Here is a 10010-nt window from a genome sequence, read left to right as displayed (position 1 = left end):
CATCATATATAAAACGCTGTGCCGCTGTTGACGTCAGCAGAGCAGTCGGCGCAGCGTAGAAGACTGCCCACGAAAACGATCGTGCAACAAAGAGAGGCAGATATTCGGATATTTCCCTCTCTTTCTTGTCTTATAATCTGCCTGCACTCCGCGCTCGCAGAGACAAATTTCGGCTGGTCCGTTATTTTTTTTTGCGTCTCTCCGTTATGTTCGGCTAGCGACTAATATTTCGGCGGAAAAATTTTCGTGGAGAAGCGACATGTGAATGCCCTAATATTTTAGGAGCATTATTGTGTATCGAAAAAAACAACTAATATTGTTTTATAAAAGTAAACTATTTGATTATAGTAAAATTTAGTAAATTGAATTTACTTAGTATGTTATATTTACTTATTATACATTCTTATTACAATATAATTTTATAGTAGTTATAGAAATTTAGTCCGTTAAAATTGATTTAAGTATTTAAAACATTTAAGTATTAACATTTAAAAAAAAATCGTATTGAATTTTTTACTCAAGAAGTAAAAACTATATAGTCGGATATATTTCACTTTAGAAAGGGTATAGGTGCAGTGGCACGCGCCAACAGCGAAGAGAAAACAAAAGAAATCTAGTAAAGGGGTGAGAAGACTTGGTGCATTCTGTTTGAGTGATTGAAAGGGAAGCATCTATTTTAATGGTGCGCAGCAGAGTTACTTTAATCGTTTAGTTAATATAATAAAGTCAGGTAAGTGCTACATTAAGTTTAAGATGTTGTGCATTGATCTTAGTTTAAAGTACGTAAATTTTGAAGGTATTCAATGGGTTCCGTTAGCCGAAAGTGGATGACGAAATGTTTTGTGCCAATAAAAATTCTGCAACAAGCTATAAAAGGTAAATATACAATTAAACAAATAAAACGCATTTTTAAACGTTTAAGAACGGCGATGTCTAACGTTAAAAATAAGCTTACGAAGCAAAAAAACAGAAACAATAATTGTACAATTTTTGAAAATCTAAATAGTACCATATAATTAAAATGAATTAAAATGAAATGAATTAAATTCTATATTTTTTTAATTGAAAACTCAAGGAAAAATTCTGATTTTCACAAGTGATTCACTTGGGACGTGTCCCTTGCAAGTGATTTCACAAGTGAAAACTCAAGGAAAAATTCTGATTTTCCCAAGTGTTTCACTTGGGACGTGTCCCTTGCAAGTGATTTCACAAGTGAAATCTCAAGGAAAAATTCTGATTTTCCCAAGTGATTCACTTGGGACGAGTCACCGGCACGTGACAGGCCATACGAAAAATGAGTATAAGGAACAAGTGAAATCCCCTAGGACTTCGAAAAATTTTCATTTGAATTTTCAGTTGTGAAAATGCGGACATCCCATACAATTTTCTATATGGAGCGTCACTTGTTCTTCACTTGTGCACGAGGACATGTCCCAGGTGATTCTCAACGTGATTCACAAGTGAAACTTTTTTTTTGGAACTGTAGGGAACTAACAAAACAAAAATTTAGTAATACTAACAATAATTGTCCCTTTATTGAAAATCTGAATAATACGATTTAAATAAAATGAATTTAAATGTAATTAAAAATGTATGTATTTTAAATTCTTTGTTTTCATAAGTGAAAACTCATGGAAAAAAATTCTGAATTTCACAAGTGATTTCCTTTGGGACGTGTCACTTGCAAGTGATTTCGTAAGTGAAAACTCATTCAAAATATTCTGACTTTCGCAAGTGATTTTACGTTGGACGTGTCATCGGCACGTGACAGGCCATACGACAAATGAGTATAAGGAACAAGGGAAATCCCGTGGGACTTCGAAAAATTTTTATTTGAATTATCACTTGTGAAAAAGTGGACATTCCATACAATTGTCTATATGGAGTGTCACTTGTTCTTCACTTGTCCAAGAGGAAATGTCCCACGGGATTCAAAAGGTGATTCACAAGTGACCCTTTTTTGTGGAACTGAAGGGTACTTATACACTGCTACACAGAGACCAAGAAAGGAAGTTAACTTCGGCAAGCCGAAGATTGTATACCCTTGCAGTTATAAATATATAATTTAATTCGAAATTCTTAAAAATACAATAAATATAAGATATTTATCTAATAAGATTTGACTTTGAAGATTATCAAGAGATATACAATTTTTTAGGGTAGTAGTCGTACCGACAAAGACTTGACACGTTGCACACGTTGTATTTAGTTGTTACCTAGCAGTATCTTGATGGTTACTTTCTTTTAAGTCTTGTTTTTAGATGGTTACCTTTTGTATAGTACCTGTACAGTACTTGTTTTTAGATGGTTACTATCTGTATAGTATCTGTAAAGTACTTGGTTTTAGATGGTAACTAAATGTTAACAAGTATTATGAGTTGCTGTAGTCTCTTATTAAGAATTATCAAAGTACACAAGTTAATGTTTTTAAGATGTGTTAGCCAAACACACTTGCAGTGAACTATCATTACCTGACCGTCATTAAAGTCACATGCCCAAGACCCAAGGACATTACAGTCAGAATCAAAATTTGTAGGATCATTCAATATTTTTTTATATATTTTATTACTGTAAACATATTTTATTAAATTCATAATTAATTATATTTTATGTATATTTGTATATAATTAATTTTTTTAGTCCATCCTTCTGTAAGAATCATGTCGGTTATTAATCTTCGTTCCAAACGCAGATTTTCGCTTGGTTCCCATGTTAGATGTAAAATAGTTCTCACAATGTAATCTTTCTCAGATGTTGACTTATTTTTAAAGCATTCATTTGTTCTAACCCATAATAACATTATAACAAATTTCGAAAGCATCATTAGCTGGCGGTTGACCTGCTTCGACTTTGATCAGTAGCTGTTGTTAACTGTTATGAGCTATTACACCAGTTTACAAAAGAAAATTGATGAAATACGCCTTTCAGGAAACCTTTGTTTTCCGGTAAGATACATCTCCCTGATTAAGAAAAGGGCACTTAAAATTTTTTCTATGGTACCAATTTTTTTTAAAGTGTAAAAAACGTTTTTTGCACTTTTTTATTTTATAACTTGAGTTGTGATAAACCGAATTCGGTCATTAAGGACTCATTTTACAGGTAATAGAATGCCCTTTAACTTTCTTATACACATCATTAAGTTCCATTCATTAGTTCAAAAGCTACACTTCGTCAAAGTTGAAAAATTTGGAAAAAAATCAAAAACGCTGGCATAAATGGCTTCTTTAAAAATACACGCGTAAAAACCGAAATTAGTTTTATGTTTTTTTCTTGATGGCTGAACCATAACGGAGAATATGCGCCATAGATCACGACAATCCGTTGGTAAATCGATTTTTAACAGATTTTTAAACGTATATACCCAAGTTCATTATTCGGGAGCAGCGGCCGTTAAACGTTATTTTAAATTTTCAGTGTTGGGGAACGTAAGAATTTGGTGCAAGTTGTTATGCATAACGTCAGTTTCTTTGCTATAGCGCTGGGCAAGCTAAAGAGTATGCGATTGCAGTTACGAGGAAATCATTTTCATATATTTTTAGCAAGGAAACTGACGTTATGCATAACAACTTGCACCAAATTCTTACGTTCCCCAACACTGAAAATTTAAAATAACGTTTAACGGCCGCTGCTCCCGAATAATGAACTTGGGTATATACGTTTAAAAATCTGTTAAAAATCGATTTACCAACGGATTGTCGTGATCTATGGCGCATATTCTCCGTTATGGTTCAGCCATCAAGAAAAAAACATAAAACTAATTTCGGTTTTTACGCGTGTATTTTTAAAGAAGCCATTTATGCCAGCGTTTTTGATTTTTTTCCAAATTTTTCAACTTTGACGAAGTGTAGCTTTTGAACTAATGAATGGAACTTAATGATGTGTATAAGAAAGTTAAAGGGCATTCTATTACCTGTAAAATGAGTCCTTAATGACCGAATTCGGTTTATCACAACTCAAGTTATAAAATAAAAAAGTGCAAAAAACGTTTTTTACACTTTAAAAAAAATTGGTACCATAGAAAAAATTTTAAGTGCCCTTTTCTTAATCAGGGAGATGTATCTTACCGGAAAACAAAGGTTTCCTGAAAGGCGTATTTCATCAATTTTTTTTTGTAAACTGGTGTTATTAGATGGTTACTATCTGCTAGGTAGATGTCAAGATGTCAGTCAAAAAACAACGAAACTATAATTTGTATCATATTATTTTCCCACCAATTTTCCGATCGTTCCTTTGTCTGCTATATGATATAGTCGCCCGATTTTGATAAAATTAAATTCGAAATTCAGATCTAATTAGAAAATGTTATTTCCAAGCGTAGGTGGTTATATGTTAAAAAAACACCAAAGATGTAATTTAAAAAAAAATTTTACTATTATTGCTATGGGAGCTAAAAGATATAGTGGTCCGATCCGGCTGGTTCCGACTTATATGCTACCTGCAAAAGAAAGAATACTTTTGGGAAAGTTTCAGCTCCATAGCTCTAAAACTGAGAGACTAGTTTCCGTAGAAACGAAAGGACAGACGAACATGGCTAGATCGACTCGTCTAGTGATGCTGATCAAGAATATATATAAGTTAACTACTCAGCCGGGCGACGGCATTAACCGATCGCCCAAAAGTCCGCTCCGGCCAAACTGCTGACACAGCGTCTAGCCGGAAGCTCATGCATAGCCGGCAAGCTCTGCCCATTGGAGTGGCCGCTATGAAGTTCAATTATGTAAGCTTTAAGATTCAGTTCATTTTCAACATTCAAAGAATAAAGAACAGAAGTTCATTCTGAAATAACTCCGGCAACCGCCGTATAACTTCTTATTACTTAAACACTGACTGAGTCTCTAGGCCAGCAGCGAACGGAGGTCAGTTACCCTTCCAGCGTAATCATCATAACTCTTCAGTAGATGAGAAGCTAATCAACCGACTACCGGCAGCTAATCGAGAGCTGCTACGAAGAAAGCTGGACAATTATCACTTTCAGAGATCACATCAATTTTGACCATCGGCCAACCGGCTACTGATTGAGGACTGCAGCTAGGGACTCTTCTGCAGCTACCCCCATACTAAACCTAATTGGCGCCCAACATAAATTACTCATTAATATAAAATTGGGAAACCATGTAAGTGAGCCCCTCATACATATATTTTCCCGGCATCTGCATTTGCTAAATATTTAATTACATACACTGCCAGAATATTTTCTGCAGCTCCGTATTAAATTTGCGTGTGAACATTTTTATTAATTAACATACTCGTTAATTGTTTGACAATTTAATTGGTATTATCACATGTGATATTGTAAATGTTTATCGTTGTGTGTTGTTTGCATTATTTAAATTTTTTAAATAAATATCTTAGTGCCAAACATTATTGCCCATATATCAACCAGACTTATTAATTATCCCAGACTAGGCGCAAAGGCGCTGCTGGAAACTAAATTAATTTTGCATTTATTGAATTATTTTTTTGGCGACTGTCACTGTCTCACTTAAATTACGTGCGTTTAATTCACCCTTTATATGTAGTTGTTTTTTTTTCCCTGCACCGAAATTCTTTGTATTAGCTTCGCAACAATCTTGGGTTTGTCTTTTTATCGCTCCCCACTCCACTACAACACTCGAACTCGACACCCCGACGTTTGTATTGTCCATCAGAGTGGCAGCTTAGCCACCAGGGTCCCTCGACTGTGGCAATTTTTTGTTCCTTTGTTACCACGCGGCGACTTAGCCCCCGCAGCCCCCTTGCCATATCCATGGGCAAGACTGCTTGAACATACATTAATTCGCTATTGCGATTTAGCTTACACAGCTCCATATGAGCGACCCGTTCCAGCAATATAGGAATAACAAACAGTTCGACAGCGACTTTGAGTCCGAGACCGAAGGGCCGACCAGAGCTTCTACACCGAAAAGTGTAAACGCTAGCACATCCGCCGCCATAAATATGGCATTTAACCCAGACTTAATAAAGGCGGTCGTCCAGGCTGCCGTTAACCATGCCCTACAGGAAACGTCCGCAGACGGCCAGCGTAGGGAAGATCAATTACGTCAGACTATTCAGGAACTGGCCCGCCAAGTGGCGGCGATACAAATCGCGCCCGCCCAAACAGTAGCCCCTCAGATTAAAGTTTATGCACCTATAGATATAAACAGGGACATAGTTTGTAATGAGCCGCCAGACGCTGTCAAGTGCCTGCCCGAATTTGCGGGAACCCAGGAGATATACGTCTCCTGGTGGCCAGCAGCAGTAGTTCACGCCATTATCAGGCGGTTATTATTATTAGGAGTAAGATTAGAGGCCCTGCCGATGCCGTACTATCTTCATTTGGCACCGTGCTGAACTTCGATGCGATTATAAATCGACTCGATTTCACATACAGTGACAAGCGAACAATGCACGTCATAGAGCAGGAGATGGGTACCCTCAAACAGGGAAATCTCTCGCTTCTACAGTATTACGACGAGGTGGAAAGGAAGCTTACCCTCCTCACTAATAAGGCAACTATGTCATATGAAGCCTCGGCGGCACATGTTTTATGCGAAAAATTCCGGGACGATGCCCTCCGCGTATTTATCTCTGGACTAAAACGCAGTCTCACCGACGTCCTCTTCTCGGCCGAAGGACATGCCATCAGCACTTGCATTGGCTCAAGAAGTGGAGTCCAACCATGAAAGGTACATCTTTGCATCATCTTTTGCAAGAAGCCAGGAGGAAAGGCACAAAAAACTACTACTACTACAACAGGCCAATCCTCATGCTAATCCGCAACCAGGTACTAGTAAAAATCCGTACTTCAATAAACAGCACAAAGCTCAAGTACACTCTGCTCCACGCAGTGATAGGCTTCAAAGAAATACTCTCTAACCCATGGATGTTGTCACTGTCCTGGATGCTTAAACCATCTCAGGCCCCGGCATACCAAAATAGGAAGCCGGCCGCGTCCGATCGATCGGGACCACATAAAAAACAGAGGGTTCACCATGTCAATGCAGAAGAAACGTACACCACCGCAGCTTGTAGACATGAAGCTTCTCATGGCGCCACCACAATTACTAAGAAATGCTTTGTATCAATTATTAACTTGAAGGCCACGTTCTTCATCTTACCTGATTTGTCCTCCTTTGATGCTATTGTTGGTCTTGACCTGTCTTGACAGGCAGGGGTATCACTTTTTTTAGCCGCCGGCCACCTCAAATGGGGAAACGAAGTAGAAAAAGTAGAATTTCAATCATGCCCCGATGTCAATTTTACTAACGTAGATTGCTCCGATGCACCGCCTCTAGCTAGGGATGCTTTTGTAAAAATGCTCCGCGACAGGAAGAAAGCCTTCGCGAACCCCAACGAAGCCCTTCTTTACAACACGTCGGTGGTTGCCACCATCAGAACTGTTAGTGAGGAACCCAATTATGCCAAACTTTACCCATACCCAATGGGAGCGGCAGATTTCGTCAACAGCGAAATTCAAGACATGCTGAAAAATGGCATAATTCAAAAGTCGAAATCCCCCTACAATAACCCAATATGGGTGGTAGATAAAAAGGGCGTCGACGAATCGGGCAACCGAAAAATGCGGCTGGTGTTGGACTTTCGCAAATTGATCGAAAGGACGATACCCGATCGCTACCCTAAGCCAAACATCTCTATGATACTTGGAAACTTAGGCAAGGCCAGGTACTTCACAACGCTAGACTTCAAGTCTGGCTACCACCAGATTACACTGGCAGAGCGCGACCGCGAAAAAACTTCCTTTTCCGTAAATGGGGGGAAATATGAGTTTCGCCGACTGCCATTTGGGTTGAAGAATGCTGCCAGCATCTTCCAGAGAACCATTGATGATATTCTACGAGAACAGATCGGCAAATTCTGCTATGTTTATGTTGATGATGTTATCGTTTTTTCAGAAGACGAAAACGCCCACATCCGGCACGTAGACTGGGTTCTTAAGAGCCTACACGATGCTAACATGAGGGTGTCAGCACAGAAATCACGTTTTTTCAAAAAAAGCGTTAGCTTTTTGGGATTCATTGTCACCAACAACGGTGCCACTACTGACCCAGATAAAATTAGGGCCATTCAGGAATTCCCCGAACCTAAAAACGTATTCGAGGTCAGGTCATTCTTAGGCCTGGCTAGCTATTAACGATGCTTTATTAAAGATTTTGCATCGATAGCTAGACCCGTTTCTGACATTCTAAAAGGGGAAAACGGAACTGTCAGTAGTCACAGATACAAAAATATCCAGGTGCAGTTTAATGAGCAGCAACGATCTAACGACGGATGCCTCAGCACATAGCATTGGCGCGGTGTTATCCCAAGAGGGACGACCTATTACTATGATCTCGAGGACTTTAAAGGACAGGGAGGTTAATTATGCTACCAACGAAAGGGAGCTATTAGCCATAGTTTGGGCACTGGTCAAATTGCGCCATTATTTATATGCAGTCAAGGGTATAAATATTTTTACTGACCACCAACCATTGACTTTCGCAGTGTCGGAATCCAATCCGAATGCGAAAATCAAAAGGTGGAAAGCTCGCATTGACGAGTCCGGCGCTATAATTTTTTACAAGCCCGACAAGGATAACCTCGTCGCAGGTGCCCTCTCCAGACAGCAACTTAACGTTGCGGCCACTATTCACAGTGAAATGTCGCAAACACACACAATTGAAACCACGGATAAACCTTTGAATTGCTTTCAGAACCAGATAAATCTGGAGGAAGCGCGCTTTCCGTCGAAACGCACCTTCGTGCTCTTCGGAAACAAGAAACGTCATGACATTAACTTCGTATGCAAGGAGTCGTTGCTTGAGGAGCTTGCAGACATTATTGTCCCTAAGGGCGTAAACGCCATTCATTGCGATTTGCACACGCTAGCGATGATATAGAATCAATTGGTTCGGCAATTCCCAGCCACCAAAATTTGGCACTGCAAAAACCGTGTTACGGATATTTTTGCAGTCGCTGAGAGGCGAGAAATCCTCACTGCTGAGCATAATAGGGCCCACAGATCGGCACAGGAAAATGTTAAACAAGTACTCTCAGAGTATTACTTTCCAAAAATGGCAAATTTGGCGAATGAAATCGTCACTAACTGCAGGACATGTGAAAAGACAAAGTATGACAGGCACCCAAGGAAACAAGAACTCAGAAACAAGAACTCAGACATTTTTTCCACCGGTAGGAAATACTTCCTTACGTGCATTGAAAAATTTTCAAAATTTGCCATGGTCCAGCCGACTCCATCTAGAACCATTGAGGATCTTAAACCAACCCTATTACAACTCTTGAACGTTTTCCCCAAAGCTAAAGTCATCTATTGACTTTATTTTATTTTAACCATGCTGGAAAAACACTTCGGCATTAGCATCTCGAATGCTCCGCCCCTCCAAAGCGTCTCAAACGGACAAGTGGAACGTTTCCACAGCACCCTAGTGGAGCTCGCCAGATGCCTTAAAATTGACAAAGGCATTAGCGACACCGTGGAGCTAATTTTGCTGGCCACTGCCAGGTACAACAAATCTATCCATTCGGTCATCGACAAGAGGCCAGCCGATGTGGTTATGGCACAATCGAGTGACTCACAGTACGAAATTCAGGATAGGATTAGGCATGCCCAAGACAAGCTTAGAGCTAGGGAAAATTCTTCCCGACAAAATAGGGTGTTTAAGGTTGGCGACAATGTCCTAGTAAAATCCAACAGGAGGCTAGGCAAGAAGCTTTCACCATTACGTGAGGAGAAAACTGTGGAAGCGGACATGGGGACCAAAGTCCTCATTAAGGGGAGGGTAGTCCATAAGGACAACCTTAGGTAGGCGAAACACAACCATGTTGTCATTCGTCTGGTAAATTTTTTATTATTTTCACTATTTGTCATCCCTAGCCACTTGGCACAAGTTTTTGTTATCATTACGCTTAATCATGCTTTAGTTTTTATGTTTGGTAGTGGGCTACTCTGTTTCAAATAAATATATCCCTGCTATCCCTGTTGACCTTAACATCGGCCACGTCACGGACTA

At 39.3% G+C, this 10010-nt stretch overlaps 1 long non-coding RNA gene across 1 annotated transcript; it reads left to right on the top strand.

Annotated features, from left to right (window-relative positions):
• On the top strand, positions 1–1330 carry LOC139352988 (uncharacterized). The gene is made up of 3 exons (XR_011604058.1): positions 1–329; positions 560–730; positions 797–1330. It is a non-coding gene; the product is annotated as an uncharacterized lncRNA (long non-coding RNA).
• The last annotated feature ends 8680 nt before the right edge of the window (positions 1331–10010 follow it).

This window comes from Drosophila suzukii, chromosome 3, assembly GCF_043229965.1.
Source record: "Drosophila suzukii chromosome 3, CBGP_Dsuzu_IsoJpt1.0, whole genome shotgun sequence".
NCBI classification, from domain to species: Eukaryota; Metazoa; Arthropoda; class Insecta; order Diptera; family Drosophilidae; genus Drosophila; species Drosophila suzukii.
The sequence above is the reverse complement of the archived record's forward strand: the minus strand, read 5'-3'. Positions and strand labels throughout refer to the sequence as shown.